The sequence below is a fragment of the Cyanistes caeruleus genome, chromosome 8 (genome assembly GCF_971803275.1).
Source record: "Cyanistes caeruleus chromosome 8, bCyaCae1.hap1.1, whole genome shotgun sequence".
Lineage (NCBI taxonomy): Eukaryota > Metazoa > Chordata > Aves > Passeriformes > Paridae > Cyanistes > Cyanistes caeruleus.
This window is the reverse complement of record NC_141708.1, coordinates 36,314,581-36,333,089: the sequence shown is the minus strand read 5'-3', so window position 1 is coordinate 36,333,089 and position 18,509 is coordinate 36,314,581. Positions and strand designations below refer to the sequence as shown.

At 50.1% G+C, this 18,509-nt stretch overlaps 1 long non-coding RNA gene across 1 annotated transcript; it reads right to left on the bottom strand.

Annotated features, from left to right (window-relative positions):
• Positions 1 to 7,465: 7,465 nt before the first annotated feature.
• LOC147652018 (uncharacterized) lies at positions 7,466 to 13,169 on the bottom strand. Its single transcript, XR_015289645.1, has 4 exons — positions 13,100 to 13,169; positions 12,307 to 12,456; positions 11,582 to 11,686; positions 7,466 to 11,310 (listed from the first exon to the last, which is right to left on the bottom strand). It is a non-coding gene; the product is annotated as an uncharacterized LOC147652018 (long non-coding RNA).
• Positions 13,170 to 18,509: the final 5,340 nt, after the last annotated feature.

Below are 18,509 nucleotides of genomic sequence, written 5' to 3'. Positions count from 1 at the left end.
TCAGTGGGAGCTTAAGCTTCCAGTTACAATTTCTTTTCAGAAGAGGTGTGTTTAGCAGCCTCGGCCCTGTGTGCAAACCTGTAGTAACAGCGTGCTGGTAACTCCTAGGCTGAGTAAAACAGACTCACTCTCTTCCTCCAACGGGCTCTGAAAAACAGCTCTGTGTGGCACAGGAATTTTTTGTTTTTCTGGGGAGGGAGGCAAGGCAAACAAAGACTTTTGATCAAAAATATGAAGAAATGACAGGTTTTGTTCCTGATGCAGGTTTGATTCTTGAATTCACTTGTTTCATTTGTCTAAACTCCACGGGGAAGTACCTGTGGTAGGCAAGCGCTCCTTTCAATTTCACTTACTGAGGAAAAAAAAAACAATAAAAAAAAACATTAACTCAATGTTTTTAAGAATTCTCAGGGAATAATCTTGCCCATCATTCCAGTGTGAGGGTATGGAGGGTGCAAGTACAGTGAAAGCAACCCCCCAGCTTTGCCTGTGCAGACATCAAGATGTGGGGGAGCCTCATCTGAGCATGCTGAGACAAACCTCCCTAACTGGGGAGACCCTAATTTTGAGGTGTTTTTTTATTGTGAGTCTGCAGGGTCAGGGGGCTCCGCTTCCACCTCTTGGTGAACACAGACAGACCTGGAGACCTGGAGCTGTCCACGGGGAGCAGGTGGGCACAGACCCCAAGGTCTCATGCAGAGACCAAGGGGATTTTTGTCTACCCCCTTTGGGTAGAAGATGCCACAGCTGCTCTGGTTCTCTGCCAGGAGCAGACTCTGATGATGGGAAGGTTGCCCAAGTCCGTCCTGGGGCTCCCAGGCTGAAATTTGCTGCTGCCTAGCCAGGATGGATTAAGGAATTGTAGGGGGAAGGTGTTGTTTGCCTGTGGAGTCAGGGAAAGAAGGAAAGCCTGCTGTCTAGGCCAGCTGTGGGAGCTGCAGAGAGCCACCAGGCTGGACAGCTTCAGCTCCAGGCTGAGCACGGGGAGAATCTTCAAATGGAAACCTGATGTTGCCTTGTCTTGGGCAGCACCTGGAGAGAGAGAGAGGGGCTGCTGGATGCTGTCACCAGCTGCTCCAAGGCTGGCAGTGTGGTCTCCTACTGAATCCTCCCTAATCCAGAGAGCAGAGCAGATGCTCCACCGTGGACCTAGCCCGTTCTGGGGACAGCTACAGCTCTTGCACACTGTAAGAGCAAATTGATTACCAGATTAAACACGTGTTAGAGCATGCAATTCTTTCTTTTTGCTCGATTGCAATCTCAGAAGAATAGATGGCCACAAAGATACAGGTTAAGATTGTGAGGTAGCAGGGTGTGGAGGTGCGTGCACTGATGAGAGAGTTGCATGGACTTCATTGTGTTTAACAGTTGTACTGAATTTGCAGTAATTTATCACAGATGTGGTGCCTGGGCAGGCCCTGGCACAGGGTGCCCAGAGCAGCTGTGGCTGCCCCTGGATCCCTGGCAGTGTCCAAGGCCAGGCTGGACTTTGGGGCTTGGAGCAGCCTGGGACAGTGGAAGGTGTCCCTGCCCATGGCAGGGGTGGCACTGGATGAATTTAAGTTCCCTCCCAACACAAACCATTCGGGATTTCCATGGTTCAGCATCAGTGCTTTGCTTGGAGAGAAGTGTGGGTGTTGCCTGCTCACTTCACATGCTGGAGACCTAATCTGAAACCACAAACCAGAATTTGTGCCCTGGCCAAAGAAATGTGGGAGATGTTCAGGGCGCAGCGCTGCCGCGTTTGACGCACGACGGGCAAACGCCACAACGAGAAAAACCACAAAGGTTCAGGGGTAGGATCAGAAACACCATTTATAACCTGGGCAGGGTGAAAAGGGATTAATTTCTGCTAGTAGGTCAGGGAAAAGTGTGCTCCAAGCCTGCCAGGTGACCAGTGACAAAGCAGTAAGTGGCTTCCCAAGGAGAAGGTTGAGAGCCTGGTGGGATCGAGGGCGCTTTGCAGAGGACAGCAGAGCCTAAGGGATTGTGAAGTGGGGCCACAAGCTTGGAAGTGAAACTGCAAGTAGGATCAGCAGCCAAAAGGTTTTGGGAACTTTCCCTGTGGTGATCAGAGGCCTCACAATGTGAAAATCCTGCAAAGGGAAATGTCTCTACCAGGGGTCATTTTACCTTGCCAAACCCAGTAATTTAAAGGCAGCCACAGGCTTCAAGAGGGGGGATCTCAGTCTGAGAAGAAGAGATCCCAGAGAGAAGATATCCCACACCAAGTACTAAACTGAAGGTGAAAAATCTGGGTTCAGATCCAGGGGCTGAATAATAGGGGGAATTAAAGTCTCATCCCAGAAGGCTGCTGCTTGTTCCTACAGGCTTCTGAGAAAAGCTTCAGTTTTAATGAATAAAAATTTTTCCAGGAACAACATTTTGTTGTGAAAAAATCCTCAAAAGTACCTGAAATCATAAGCTTTTTAAGGAAAAGCATAAATTATTTCCAGCAGGGTGGGACTTGTTACTAGAATTCAGTGGGATGTTTTGGTGTGAGAGTTTGTTAGCCTGGGGCCATTCTCAGTGCTCACAGGTCTCCTGGGCACTTGTTTTGCAGATGGGCTGCTCTGCTGCTGCCTTCTCTGGAGATTTATGAACTGCTCTTATCCTTCTCATCAGGAGTGTTTCATAAATAACCCTTGTGATCCCCCAGTTCTCGTATTTTCACCTCTTTTTTTTCTTTTTTTTCCTGTGGGGAGAGAAAATGGTTGTTCCCTCCTGAGAAATCCCAGCTCTGGCTGATGTTATCTTGCATTTCCCCCTTGTAGTTTCTCAAGCTCATTTTGTGGTCCTGAGCAAGTGTCTGTCAGGGCATCTGGGGTTTGGTACAGCACACACATCCCCTACTTCTGAGCTGAGCTAACATGGAACCATGGAATCCCAGACTGGTTTGGGTTGGAAAGGACCTCAAAGCCCACCCAGTGCCACCTCTGCCATGGGCAGGGACACCTTCCACTGTCCCAGGCTGCTCCAAGCCCTAAAGTCCAGCCTGGCCTTGGACACTCCCAGGGATCCAGGGGCAGCCACAGCTGCTCTGGGCACCCTGTGCCAGGGGCTTCCCCCCTCACAGAGAAAGATTTATTCCCAATATCCCATCTGACCCTGCTGAAGCTGGAGGGTTTGGAGCACAGGTGTGATGGGGAGCAGCTGAGGGAGCTGGGAAAGGGGCTCAGCCTGGAGCAAAGGAGGCTCAGGGGAACCTTCTGGCTCTGCACAACTCCCTGACAGGAGGGGACAGCCAGGGGGGGTCGGGCTCTGCTGCCAGGGAACAGGGACAGGACAAGGGGAAACGGCCTCAAGCTGTGCCAGGGGAGGCTCAGCTTGGACACCAGGAGGAATTTCTCCATGGCAAGGGAGCTCAGGCCTTGGCAGGGGCTGCCCAGGGAGCTTTGGAGTCCCCATGCCTGGAGGTGTCCAGGGAAGGGCTGGACGTGGCACTCAGTGCTCTGGGCTGGGGACAAGGTGGGGATCAGGCACAGCTTGGACTCCATGGGCTGGGAGGGATTTTCCAGCCTCAGTGATCCTGGGATTTATATTTACTTGGTACACTTGATAATTTCTACCTTCCCAAATCCCTCCTTTTGTTTTTGTTGGATGGAAGGTTGGGGAGGGTTCCTTTCTCGGTGCTCCCTGGTGTCCAGAGCGGGAGGAACAGCCCTTGCAGCAGCTGCCAAGGGAGGGAGACGCGCGGCCCGGGGAACACGGTGTCCTCCCTGCAGCACAGAGCCCGGCTCTGCTGCAGCTTGCTTCAGGTGGCTACATGTGGGTAGGTGCCACGAGTGACTCACAGATGACTGCAGAGCTAAAGACTCCTTGCATGGGGTTGATCTGAGGTGAGGAGAGAGGGAGGAAGGAGAAATCTCGCATGACTCTCTGGACTGGTTCTTTGAGGGTGCTGGAGAAGTCACTGGCCTGTGGAATTCCCTCAGGCAAAGTAGCGTGCAGCAGATCATTCCCAGAGATTCCTCAGTTCTCAGCAACCAGGGACAGGACCCAGGGAAGGGCTGGAGCTGTGCCAGGCCAGGCTCAGGCTGGAGATCAGGGACAGGTTCTTCCCCCAGAGGGTGCTGGCACTGCCCAGGCTCCCCAGGGAATGGGCACAGCCTGAGGCTGCCAGAGCTCCAGGAGCGTTCGGACAGCGCTGCCAGGGATGCACAGGCTGGGATTGCTGGGGGGTCTGGATCAGTGATCCCTGTGGGACCCTTCCAACTTGGGATATTCTGTGATTCTAAAGCTGGGAAAGCTGGGATGACCAACACATCCAGCAAATGGAACATTTCCTGACGGGTGTCTGAGTGCAAGCAACGCTTTTATTTAATGTGCCAAATTGCTGTGAAAACCCCTCCAAAACAAGAATTGAGCTTGTGCATCCAGGCCATCCTACAGGAATTTATTTATGTCTATGGGAGCTCTGTCTTCAAGCTTGCCCTGTTGTCTCCTGCTCACCTCTCTTTTGGAGGACCAGAAGGGTTTTGGAAGAGTTGGATGTGGTTCCTGTAGATTTTAGAATCAAAGAATCCCAGAATGGTTTGGGTGGGAAGGGACCTCAAAACCCATGGGCAGGGACACCTTCCACTATCCCAGGCTTCTCCAAGCCCCAAAGTCCAGCCTGGCCTTGGGCACTGCCAGGGATCCAGGGGCAGCCACAGCTGCTCTGGGCACCCTGTGCCAGGGCCTGCCCACCCTCCCAGGGAACAATTCCTTCCCAATATCCCATCAATCCCTGCCCTCTGGCACTGGGAAGCCATTCCCTGTGTCCTGGCCCTCCATCCCTTGCACAGAGTCTCTCCCCATGTTTCCTGTAGTTCCTTCATGGTTTAGAAGACCACAGTGAGGTCACCCTGCAGCCTCCCCTCTTCAGGCTGAACAATCCCAACTCTCCCAGCCTTTCCTCGAAAAATGCAAATGAAAAAAAAAAAAAAAAAAAACCAACACGAAAGCTCAAGATTCCCCCGTGTCCTGCAGAAAAATCTTAGGAAATTCTCCCTGTTCTTGCAGCCCTGCATTTCCCAGGATCTAAGATGCCCATCTTCCTGTAGTGGCTTGGCTCTAACCTGGACATCAGCTCCCGCTTTGGCGTGCCAGGCTCTCGGGATGGTGTTGCAATGTCCTTTGGGCTGTGGGAGCGGGGAGCTCTGGAAATCTGCATGTTTGGGCAAGTTCAGTGCAGTTGCCTCTGCTGGAGCCTGACTTCCTTCCTTGGACAAAGCCCGAGGTTTGTGGGCTCCAATAACGTGGCAAGTCACCAACTTGGCATCTATAGGAACAAGGAGGGCGCGGCCCCACTCCCATCGCACAAAAAATGTCAGAGCCTGTGGAGAGGAGACAAAGGTGGAAGCAAGACACGGTTTCTTTTCTTTCCTCCCAAAGCCTGTGGTGTTTCTGGTTGCTGAGAATGATTCCATAAGTGCCAGCATATGGGGAAAATTTGGGGGTTCTTGTAAAGAGTTGGGGTCTGAACCTATGGCATTTGGGCTGGGGAATTCTTCTCGGGAGTGACAAAACTCCTTGTCATTTTAACGCCTGGAGCCGAGGTAATTGAGGTTGGTTTTGGTGATTGACGCTGATTTCTTGGGTGAAGGAGGTGTCTGTCCGTGGGCAGAGGCTGTGGTCACCTCTCCTCATGAGGTCATGGGCCACAGAGCTGGTGTGGGATGGCTCAGTTCTCCCTGCCAGCCACAGGGTGACCAGGGTGATCTCCAAGAACAAAACTAGCCCAGCACGGGCTGTTCTTTCTTTTCCAGCCTTTTGGCACGCTCAGAGCCATGTTTTTGAGCCATCCCCTGTGGCCACGTGGACGTTTCCTTCTGACAGCAAGAACAGAGACTGGTGCAACTTCTGGTTTCCAGGAGCTTTATAACAAATCACCACAAGTCACAGAACTTGTTGTAAAGCGGAGGCTTCGTGTTTCACTCGTTACCGTGGCTCCAAACGTCAAAGCAGCGAGAACTTCCAGCATCATTGTCACAGTGCTGTTCCCTGGGAGGAGAAAATGCCATGGGTCTGCTGGGAATGACAAACAATGCTGGCACAGGGAGAGGCAACAGGGCTGAAATCAAAATGCTTGTGTTTATAATTGCTTTTACCATGGTCCCTGGAAGGCTCCCGCGGCAGACGCAGGGTCCTGTAGGGTGAGGGGCTGAGCAGGAATAGAACAGGGCATAATCCCAGTCCCCAAAGGGTTTGAGGGCTGTCAGGCTCCTCCATCAGCCAGACTGACACCACCACGCTTGGAGACCATGTCACAGACAGACACAGATTTTAATTGGGAAAACAAAAAAAAAAAGAAAAAAAAAGAAAAAAAAAAGAAAGAAAAGAAATTTATAGACTTCTTTTTCAGCTGCAAATTAAATTTCTTCTGTCTTGTCAACGGCTTTTGGATGGCCACTGCGGAAGGATCCTTTTGGTGAGACAAAAGGGCTGCAGAAATAATAGAAATGAACGTCTGCAGCTGAAGAGCTTGACTGAGACTTGAAAAGTTTGCTTTGGGTGGCAGCCAGGTCCTGCTGAGGTCTGCAGGAGTTTTGCTCTTGGCCTCGGTGGGGCCGAGCTTTCACCCTTGGAGATCACGTCCTGAGGAGAATTCAGTCTAAAATAATTCTCAAAACTTGTATTGTTTGACTCCCATCCAGGGGTTTTTTTTGGAGGCTCAGTGGCTTTGTGCTTCTCATTGACTCGGATTGCTCCCCTTGGCATCTTCCAAGGATGAGCCCTCATCGGAGGCTCAGGAGGCTCAAGGGAGGGTCAGATGTGAACAGGCCTCAATCCGGGTTCCCAAACCAACAGATTCTTTAATTTGGGGAGTATAGGACTTGCTGGGCGTGTGCTGAAGCCACGCATTTTTGGAGGGAGCCATAGCACACGAGAGAGCCACACCATGGTCACAGCCAGGACCTGGTGGCGTCATCGGGGGATCCTTCCCTGCCCTCTGCCCATTGCCCATCAGGGGCAGGCTTTTGGAAAGGGAAAGAGGGAAATGGTAAAGAGCAGTTGGATTCTTACTGTATGTGCTCGCTGTTCTTGATGATTTTCCCCTCCTTTTTTAGGGATGTGGTGGCAGGAAAAGCAACTTGGTCAATTCGCAGCCCTGAAGCTCCCAGAGATGCCAGGCTGGGTTTTCCCCACCCTGCTCTAGAATCACACTTAAACAGAATTATCAGGATTGAAGGTTTGCCTCCTGAAATCAGTTGGTTTCACAGCAGACCCTGAGAAATTAGTTTCTGTTTGGTTTTGGTTTTTTTTACTGAAAGAGGGTGTGAAATCATTTTAACAGGAGCCTTTTGGAAAACCTTGAAAACTGTCTAGTAAATAGATTTATAGTGTATAGGCTTTCTTTTGTTGCACTTGAAGTTGTCCAGCATGGAGTGCATGACTTAGATTCAAAAAGTAAATTAATCTGTGAATCAGTGACTGCAATACAGGGACTATCAACCACCAAGAGGGTCCTTTAAATCTCTGCTGAGCTGGGGCTCTCTGAAAACTGTGGCCTTGCGTGGGGAAGAACAATAAGAATAAAAGGAAATCTGAGAATTATTTGTCTTGTAATTATTTTTAGAAAAATAATTTCTTTTTTTTTGCTGGGAGAACTTTCATTTTCCCTGCTCTCAAATAAAGCAGTGATATGGTCCTGCTGTGCCTCAGGCTGTCCGCCTAAAATAAAGGAAAGGCTAAAAAGATGGACCATCTGGAAGCCTGTGCAGAAGGAGCGTGCCAGAGCAGGCTGACGTGCAAGAGCATCCTTTGGATGTATTTTTGAACGCTGGTCAATCCACTGAGGGCTTTTTTTATCATTATTTTTTGTGATGAGTCGATGGCAACTTCTCAGAGGCTTTTGCTGCGTGTTGCAGTGCTGGTGGTTATTCCATTAGAGGCGGAAGGGGAATTCTGGGACACGCTATCTCTCCCTGGAAGCAGCCTAAGGCTGGCACCAAAACCTCCCCTCAGCTCTGCAGGCGTGCTGAGGGGCTGTGGCAGCCCATTTCCCTCAGCTTTTTGGGCCGAAACTCCAGCTGGGAGTGGCGATTCCTCTGAGCCAGTGGTCTCCAAACATTTTTTATTATGCTCCCCCTCTCTGCAAAAACCATTTTTAAGCATGCACCTCAATCTCAATGCATCCCTAAGGAAACAAAGCAGATTTATTTTCTGGGGGGGGGAAATGTTGGGAAAATCTGTTTTTTTTTATAATGCTGGTGGTTCTGGGTTGATGGTTGGCCTGGATAATCTTAAAGCTCTTTTCCAGCCTTAATGATTCTATAATTTTTGGTGGAAATTTTCATGCCAGAAGCCTGACCAGCTCCTCAAAGGCTCTCAGTGTTCCAAGCAACCCCCACGAGGAGACGATTCCCGGTCTTTTGGAGGGTGCTGGAGAGGGACACTTGAAGGCAGGTAATTCTTTTCAAAGGACAAGTGATGGCACTTCCCCTCCTCTCATCGTGGCCCATGTAGAAAGTGCTGAAAGACTGAAGGGCAGCACAGTGTGGGGGCATTTGTGCTGTTTGCTTCTCCAGCCACACGCACAGCCCTGTCCTTTTTATAGCGCCGCATATGGCACAACCATAAATTGAATTTTTCCTCACAATCCATCTGACCCGTATCATTCTGTTGGCTTTGGCAGAGCTGATTCCAACAGGCTGAGGTTAGGACAGAAAATATGCTCCAGTTATGGAGGAGCCGTGGATTCCCAGCCATGAGGAGGCACAGACTGCTCTCTTTTGTGCTGTTTATTGGTGGCACGCGGCTGGCACGGCTTTGGGTCGCTTTTGTCTTCCATGGGGTGTGATGCAGGTGAAGTAGGTGTCTGCCTGTGCCCACCAGCCTGGTCTGGAATGCTGTGGCTGGTGGCTCTGGCTGTGCTTTATGGAAAACAGGGACCAGAGCTGTCCCACCCCTGGGCAGTGGGATGCTGAAGGTGTCATTTCAGAGCGTCACACAGCAAACTGGGGCAACAAAACCACTGCAACTGGTGAGCTGAGCCTGCCCTTGTGTTTAGAGGGGGAAAAAACCCCTTTGGTGGTCTCTAAACCTCCCCTCACTACGGCCAGAGCTTCTCCCTTCATCTTGGACTCTCAAAGGAAGAAACAGCACTGATGGGCTGCTGACAATTTGAGAAGATTAGAAACTGTCCTACAAGATTAGGAAGCTGCAAAAAATGGGCTGTAGCTACTTTCTTTCCCAGTGCTCTCAGCTGCAGCTGAGAATCTAGACCAGACTTTATTTTTGGCAAGGGGGAAAAAATAAATCTCCTTTGATACTGTGCAAAAAAAAAAAAAAAAAGGAGGGGGAAAAAAAAAAAAAGAAGCAAGTAAATGTTAAGCCTTGTGCCTTGAGCAAGGATCTCTTCTGGCTGTACAGCAGCAGCATTTTAGAGCTGAAATCCACTTGCTTTGATCGCTGATGGGGAAAAAAAAAAAAAAAAAGACATAAAAGGGATTTATGGTGAAATAATGGATTTGATCCCTGGTAATCCTTTCTTTGGGATTAGACTTGGAATATTATTTTTGTGATCTCTGGAATTAGACTATGCTGGCGTAACAAACCAGAGCATGTGAGTTGCTCTGCAGGATGAGGGTGAGCTGTGAATAGAGAATTACTTGCACAGAACAAAGCAGATGATGAATTTACAGTTCTATTTTTGACTACGCAAGGTCCACAGGCAAGTCTAAAACCCAGCATAAAACCAACCCCGACCCAGGGCAGAAAAGACCCCAGGCCTTCTCTTCTTTGTGGCTGAGCTGTTGTGATCTCCAAGGACTGCTGGTTAGGGCTTCTTTTTTGAGGATTTTCCCATTCATGGGAATTTAGGAGCTTGTACCCGCTCCTGTTGGTGGACACGAGATTTAAAATGTCACTGGAAACCTCCTTGGTGCAGATTTTCCCATGTGGCCACGGTGCCTTCCAGGGAAATTTGGCAATCCTGGCTTTCTCTGCCCAGAGGGTGAGAAACACCCACAAACCTCAGGTCTCCCAGCACGGATAATGTGCTAAGAAATCTTCCCGGGCAGGTCGTTTTTGGGTCTCTTCAAACAAAATAGGTGCAAAATGTGCTGTGAAGCCTTGCTGTGGAACTTTGAACTCCCAAATCTTTCGGAGGAAGCTGTTCCAAGGAGCTTCTAGGTTTCCCTGCCAAATTTCAGCTTTCTGTACTCAGGGGTAGCTTTTAAACTGGGGGGAAATTCTTCAGTGTTGGGCTTTGGAACAGCTGCTATTTAAAAAATACCAAAACCACAGATAAAAGCTGTGGGCAGTGAGCAAGCTAGGGAAAGGGAAAAATATTCACTGCCTGCCCCCATTCCTGGGTGTGCTGCTGGAATTGCAACCTCCCTTCTGCTCTCAAGGGTCACTGAACTTTGACCAGGCTCCCAACCTCACCCTCACCTTGGGGAATCTGTGGCCACAAAGGCGTGGCTGAGGAAGGAGCAAGGAAATGAGCTCTGGAGACCCCCTTGGGAGCTGCTGTGGTGCCCTGTGCCAGCTGCTTCCCCAGAGCGGCTCTCTTTTGGGAGCTGTGGAGATCCCAGGACAAGTTATCAGCTTCCCCAGCACTGCCTTTCCTGACAAAATGCCACCTCCTGAAAGTGCTGGGGGAAGGATTGCTGGGCTGGCTCCCTGCCTTTCCTTTGGGAAGTTATTCATGGAGCGCTCGGTTGGGGATCCCTACCAAAAACCACTTGCACGGATTTCTGGGCAAGGCATGCCATGTAATCCCCTAGGAAGGAGCCAGTGGCTACAACCCATTTTCCAGAGGTAAAAGAGTCTCCTGTTCCCTCTGGGGGGTGGAAAATGTGCTAATCCTTTCCATTTTTGGCTCAGGGAGGGCAAGCTACCTTTCCCGGAGTGGCAGGGTTACGGGCGACGGATGAGGAGCTTGGAATCCATCCTGCTTGGCTGATGCTCAGGAGCTTCCCTGCAGCACTCCGTGTCTGGAGGTGGTGCTGACAGCCCTGTGCACAGCCTGCAGCTGGCACCACTCCCCTGGATCCGGCTGTGCCACCTGGATTCCGGAGATCCAAGGGCTGGCATGGCAGCGTGTCCCCTCGGAAGCCTCGGGAAGCCGCGGGAAGGGCGGTTTGGGTGCGTGGAAAACCCCAGTTACGGTGGTACCAGCTCTAGTTCAGTGAAGGGTCTGAGCACCAAACTTCATTTGCTTTCTAGATTTGCAGTCCTTGATCCCAAATTCGCTAGCAGCAGGGCGGTGATGCTTGGGAATTTTCCTGGAGCTGATGGAAGAGCAGCCTGCCTGCACTGGGGATTTGTGCCAATCCAAGTTACACCTGGAGGATCAGCAAAACTCATGGTTTGGGGTTCCTGGAGTAGAGAGCAGACAACAGGAGAGAGACTATTTACAAGAATGTGTAGTAATAGGACAAGGGGCAGCAACTTCACACTGAAAGAAATGAGGTTTAGGGTTGAAATTAGAAAAAAATCCTTCCCTGTGGGGGTGCTGAGGCCCTGGCACAGGGTGCCCAGGGAAGCTGTGGTGCCCCTGGATCCCTGGAAGTGCCCAAGGCCAGGCTGGACAGTTTGTTGGAAGGGGTTCCTGTTCACAGCAGGGGTATAGAACGAGATGATCTCTTACCGATCTTTACTTTCAGGGAGGTGTGTGTTTGGGCTATTTGTGGACACAGCCTTGCAGAAAACAACATGCCTCTTGTGCTTTTTTGTTCTGGTAAATTCTTGAGACCTGAAATGTAGAGAGATTTCTTTGGTTTCCAAAGAAACCTTCACCTCTGGCTTTTATTTCTACCTTCAGTTGTTTGGCTTTTGGAGCTCCTCCCAACAGTGGTTTGAACCAAAACCACAGACTCCTGCCTGCTGAAAAGGAGGAGCAGAAAAATCCAAGGAGAAATAACACTTCAGCATCACTATCAGATCTCTACCATCTTCAGTCTCAAAGTCCTCCTTCCCTTTCATTAGATCCAGGCGAAATGAAATACTACCAGCGGTTGCTTTGCGTTCTTTCCATTCCCTGTTTTCCCCCCCTCCTCCCCTTGACTGTGAGTCAGTGCTGAGGTTCTTGGAGAGGCTGGGAAGAGGAGAGTGCCTGATTTCCATGGGCACAGGGCCTGCCAGCATCTGGCCACAGCTACAACAAGCAAAAATCATATGTGGTGTTTATGGTTAGGAAGGATCTCTGTTTCTTGACCGTGTGAGGCATTCACGGTAAGAGAGAAAAAAGGCTCAAGGTTTTTTTTAATCAAAAGTGACTGTCTGATAGAAGAATAAACCCAAGGGAAGGGCACTTTTGTTTTCCAGAATCAGGCCCAGTTCCACCCCCCAGGGATGGAGATTCATGGCACAAACTGAGGTTGTTTTGATCCTGTGATCCGAGGGCTGCCAATCTTCGTCATCTCTCAAAATATCCATGAATTTTTGGTTTTCACGCTGCTTATCTGGGTTGGTGAACTGTTGAGTGTTATCCCATTATAAGTCAAGGTAGGTCTGGTTCCTACTCTGGAAACACACAAAATTAATTGCTTTTAATTAAAAATGACCTAATAGATAATGACTGTAGACACCAAGAGTGCCTGTCCTCATCCTGTGAATTTCTCAGAGCACAGATACCATATCTAAAGAGGTTACAGGGAAGATTAAAAAAATCCTGTGAGGAATTTTTTACCTGTGGCCATAAATCCACTGATTTAGAGTCAGAGACCTCTTTAGCATCAGCTGAAGAAAACCCAGGTGAAGGAAACAGGTACAGACTGCAGAGCAAACTGGTGGTCCAGCCTCTAAAAGCCATCTTTTAGAGATGGTGCCAGGCTGAAAAATGGTATCAGCTTCTGCAGTGGCAGAGGGGAGCTGGCTGCAGACCTCCTCCAAGCCCCACAGGCTCCTGGGGAAGCTGCACCTGCCCTTGCTGACTTCAGGCTGTGTTCCTATCACTGATACTGAACATCCTCTGTGACAAGCAGCAGCTGATGGGAAGCATTTCTTCATTCTCACAAACCATTACCCCCCACCCCCCAGACAGATTTTATGAAGCGTGGGAACCTAAAAGCTGAAGTTTAGTTTCCATTGCTGGTTGGTTTAGGTTTACAGAGTCATTTTCCTTGCCCAAGTGGAGCAGGTTTGTGTTAAAAGTTGTTCTACAGACCTGATTCCTCTCTGTGGCCCGCTCACCTTGCAGGCAAGGTCAGAGCTTGCTGATCTAGCAAGCCCTGATTGTTGCTTTTCCCCACCCCTGATCACTTGAAAGGGTTTCTCAAACACACCTGCGTCATGACCTCGATTTTGATAATCAGTCTCATGAGGGAGTTTTCACACAGAGGCGAGGCAGCTGTGGGGAGGTTCTGCTCCTCTCAGCCCCCTTAGCGCAGGCACCAACCACAGCCTGCAGGTGAGATGGCAGAATAATGGCACAATGGAAGGGAAATCACTAATTTCTGAGCGAGTCCTTTCCTTTGGGCTGCAGTGGAAGTAATGTTGACCTGCCAGGGGAAACCTTGGCATTAAAACAGGGGAAAGATGGAGAGGGACTCCAGGACCTGGAGGGACAGGACACAGGGAATGGCTTCCCAGTGCCAGAGGGCAGGGATGGATGGGATATTGGGAAGGAATTGTTCCCTGGGAGGGTGAGCAGGCCCTGGCACAGGGTGTCCAGAGCAGCTGTGGCTGCCCCTGGATCCCTGGAAGTGTCCAAGGGCCAGGTTGGACTTTGGGGCTGGGATAGTGGAAGGTGTCCCTGCCCATGGCAGGGGTGGCACTGGATGGGCTCTAAGCTCCCTTCCAGCCCAAACCATTCTGGGACTCCATGATTATTTCCCCTTTGCAATTCTTCTAGAAACTTTCTCCAAGGGACAAATAGAGGAACAGCCAGATCTGGGCTCTAAAGTGCCCTCTTGCTGCTCAATGAAGGTGCACTGCAGTGGGGACCTTAACTTGTGTCCCTGGAGACCCAGCTGGAAACCAGCCCGAGCCAAGGATGGCACAAGAGCTGCTCATTTCCAGATGTGGATCCCTCCCTCCTTCCTGGGGCTGGCCTCTCACCTCATCCCAAGGGTTTAATCCCCAGTGCAAAATTCACATCCATGAGGTGAGCTGAGGTCTCCAGCTTCCCCTTTTAAACCCATGGATGCTCCCCATCCAAGCCAGCAGATCTAGAGAGAAGGTCCTCGATGCTGCAGAAGGAGGGAACCTCCCCTGCCCTTCTTGCCACGTGTCAAAATGTTAACACAGCCCATGTGTCCACACACAAATAGGAAAAAATATCCTGCCCAAACCAGCTGTGCCTCCACGGGGAGCAGCCTCAGTGCTTTCACGTTGCTTAAGTGGGGTGTAAGGTTAATTAGGAAATCCCTGGAACAGCCCTTTGAAGTGTAGGGGCAGCCAGACTCACTCTTTCCTCTTCCTCCAGCTGTCCCAGCCCCCAGGCAGGGCAGGTGGGACTGAAGAAAGGACTTTATGGCTGGGGAAAGAGTGGGAATGGGTGGGAATCCCACCAAAGATAAGAGGGCTGGCACCATGGGGCCTGCCAGAGGGGGCAGGAGAATCTCTGATGATGCCACTGGAGATATCAGGAGTTCCTGGGACCTCAAAAATGTTCAGCAGAGCTGAGGCTGAGCAGGGGTTTGTGTCAGGAAATATTCCCTGTAACTGTGTGTGAGAATTTGCTTTTTCTGGGGTTTTCCAAAGTGTCCCTGCAAAAACACGTCTCCTTGAGCACAGAGCCGTGGCTAACACAGGGAAAGGTGCTGGGATTTCAGTTTCCAGATGCTGAACTCCAGCATCTTCCCAGACATGCTCCTAAAAGAGCACAGTAATGGAGTGGTTAAACTCCATTAAACTCCATCCCCGCTGTCCAGTACTGGATACAAGGACACATCCACTGGCTATAAAATACTGGCCTCATCTCCTTGGATTGATGCTCCCTCTGTTATTTTAGTCTTATCAGGTTTATAGCCCTCTGAGGGATGGAGGCCAAGCTGTCCCTGATGTAAAATAGAAGGAATCCTGCACAAATGAGGATATTTACTTTATTAGCATTTTGGCTCATTAACCAGGGCAAACCCCTGGCTCGCTGCCCCTATGTGAGGCAAAACCAAGTGATTTCCTTGTCAATGCAGGTTTTTGGAGCTCCAGGCTCATTCCTCAGGATTTAAGCAGTGTTCAAAGCACAGCTGCAGGTGCCACCATCCCCATCCCCATTTCCAGGGGTGTCCCTGCCACGCCCCAGGAACACCAGGAGCCCCTGGTGCCAGTGTGGATGGAGCACAGAGGGGATGTTGGTAATTCTAGGGGGATTTGGGGTCTGGACTCTGCACAGCCAGAGCCTCAGATTCACCAGCACAAGCTGCAGCAGTGGAATCCCCACATGACTGAAATCCAGGCTTTTCAGCACATTCCTTTGGCTACCTGGGAAAAAATGGGATATGCAGGATGGTAAAGCTTAGGGACAACGTGGAAGAATCAATTTGTTAACTGGGTGCAAAGTGATCCACAAAGGGAAAATAAGGAAAATAACCCAAATTCTACCCGTGAGGTGATTGGCTCCGACTGCTCTCAGCACTCCAGAATGACATCCCTACATTCTGATGGATGGTCTCTGGAAAGAACAGGAGCATCCAAACAAAGCCATAATGCCGTGAGGAATTGCCAGTAGAGGAAGGGAGAGCACCACGATGCTGCAGCACAAATTCACCACACCCCTGGGACTTGGATACTGGGAGCAGCTTTAGTCTTCCCATTTCTGAAGGGAGGTAACAGAGCTGGGAAAGCTTTGGGAAGGATGAAAGAACTGGAATGGCTTCTGTAGGAGGAGCTATTTAAGCCAGATCTGTCCTGCTGCCTATGACAGGCCCTGCTATGAGAAATTCGAGTGAAGCAGAGGGCACCAACTTCAGCTGGAGACAGGTTCAGGTTGGGCAGGAGAAGGGTGCTGCTCTCAGGACACACATTTCCCCTGCAGAGTCCCCTAGTTTTGGGGATGTGAGGAGCTTTGGTGAGTTTAAAAGGGTGATGAAGGAGTTAATGAACGAGGAATTCCTTCCAGGGTGCCGATGGCTTCCAAAATGACCCACTTCATAAAATCCCTGAGCAGCAAAGTGCCAGAAGCTGCGAGAGCCCCCAGGTGAAATTTCCCCTGCGTGTTTTCCTTGTTCTTACACCTTTCCCCGGGTATTTGGGCAGAGTTCAAGACGGGACACTGGGCTCAGGGGATTTGCAACAATACAGACATTGTCACGCTCTTCTGACACAGGAAATCAAAGAGACCTTCCCTTGTGAGGACGGATGTGATGAGCAAGTGATTTCTGCTTTACATCCTCATTCAAGCTGAGCACCTGATGATGAAGCCCAGAGTTCAGAGACTGAGGGATGGAAAAATTCAACTCCCCCAAAGCATTCTGTTTCAGAACACCTGTGCTCCCAGGTTTCTGAGTAAAAGAACTACACATAGGCTGCCTCGGGATCCAACCGCTGAGCAATATTGGCAGGATAAAAGCCCAACCAACCAAAATGCTGAACAAGCAGAGAAACTTGAAACCTGTGCCACTTGCAACCTGTGTTCACAGCTTCTTTTGCCAGCAGAAAAGGGTCACGGGCTTCTGGGTGATTCACTTCGTGTCATTTGGCTCCACCTCAGAGGTGAGGGTTTCGGAATTACTCACAGCCCCGTGCTAACGGATGGCTTCGTGTGATGCTACTGAAGTTTTGCACCCTTTGAACCCAAAGAGGTACAGAGCAGGTGACATCAAAATGAGACCTCCAAGCTCTTTTTTTCCCCCCAGTTTGAGGCAGGTTTCATTCCAGTGAGCCCTCGTTTCGGGCACCGGAGTTGGCTCGTGGCTGATATTGATTGAGACTCAGCAAAACGATCTCTGGGGAGAGACAAATGGGCTTTGATTACCTGATGACACAAGAGCTCTTAACCATCACCCAGGCATCACAAATTCATTTCCAAAATACCAGGGCCTGTCTTCTCTAATCCATCTCGCACAAGGAAGGAAGAGGTTTTGGTGCACCAAAGGGGGCCTGGGCAGGATCTGGCAGAGGTGGAACAAGGTGGAGTGAGAGGGCTCAAGCATCTAAAAAGTACAACCCTCTTTTGACTCCTTAGATGCCTTTTCCTCCCCTCCCTCAATTTCTTCCCCAGGGAAACTGGAATCTGACACAAAAGAATGAAAGAAAAAACCCCAAAGCTTTGCTTAAGCCATGTATACGAAACTCTTGTAAACGGAAAGTTTGGAAGCCAGAGAAAATTGCTTGTTGTGCCAGATAGGGCTATTTTCAAAGTCCCCAGGTGTATTCCTTTGCCCTTCTCTCATTAAAAAGCTACAATGGATCCTACACAGATGGGTTTTTTTAAAGGTGTACAGAGTTGCCCAAGAAGATGGAGGGATCCAGGAGATATTTTTGTGAGGGCTGTGGTGCCTCAGCCAGGCTGGGATGCAAGCTGTAGGCTTGGCTTATTTTCCCACACTTCTCAACTACATGGCCACCTTTGTTTTAGCTGTGAAGCCTCCCTGGCCAAACAAATATTTTTATTAATACTCATCGGCAAAAATATAAACAGATACTGAGTTAGAAGCACGGGCTCAGCTCTGATTGTTTGACCTTTAGTTTCTATTGACAACAGCAAAGTAAACAATTTCTGTGGAGACTCAGTGCTGATTTCTGCCACAAATAAATAAGAACTTGAGATTAAAATGGTGAGCTTTAAGTTATTGAACAGAGACCTGAAGCCATTGAAACTGGGAGCTGCCCTGGAAGTACTGACACCGGTGGAGCAACGAGTGTCCCCTGCAAAATGCTGCTCTTTGCTCATCTTGCAGGCAGGGAGAGGTTGGATTAGGGTGGATCTGCCCAGAGGTGTGGACTTGAGCTAAAGAGGACTTGAGAAGGCTGTCTGCCCTCCTGCCCAGTGCTCAGGGTAGGTTTTCAGAGCCAGCAGCTCCCTTGAGGAGCTCAACTGGGCAGGGAAAGTTCCTGTGCACAGTTCTGGTGTTCCAAGAAAAGAAGGACGTGGAACTGTTGGAGCAGGTCCAGAGAAGGCACCAAGCTGCTGAGGGAACTGGAGCACCTCCCCTGTGGAGCCAGGCTGGGAGAGCTGGGGCTGTGAGAAGCTTGTGTGGAGACCTCACAGCTCCTTGCAGAGTCTGAAGGGTCTACAGGGAAGCTGGAGAGGGATTTCATCAGGAACTGGAGTGGCAGGACAAGGGGAAATGGCTTCCCAGTGCCAGAGGGCAGGGATGGATGGAATATTGGGAAGGAATTGTTCCCTGGCAGGGTGGGCAGGCCCTGGCACAGGGTGCCCAGAGAAGCTGTGGCTGCCCCTGGATCCCTGGAAGCGCCCAAGGCCAGGCTGGACTTTGGGGCTTGGAGCAACCTGGGACAGTGGAAGGTGTCCCTGCCCATGGCAGGGGTGGCACTGGATGGGCTTTAAGTTCCCTTCCAACACAAACCATTCTCTTCACCAGTAATTTTATGATTCAAGCAGAGCAGGGAAGTAAAACCCCATTGCTTTACGTCCAGACAGGAAAATACCGAAACCCCAAACATGGAAGAAC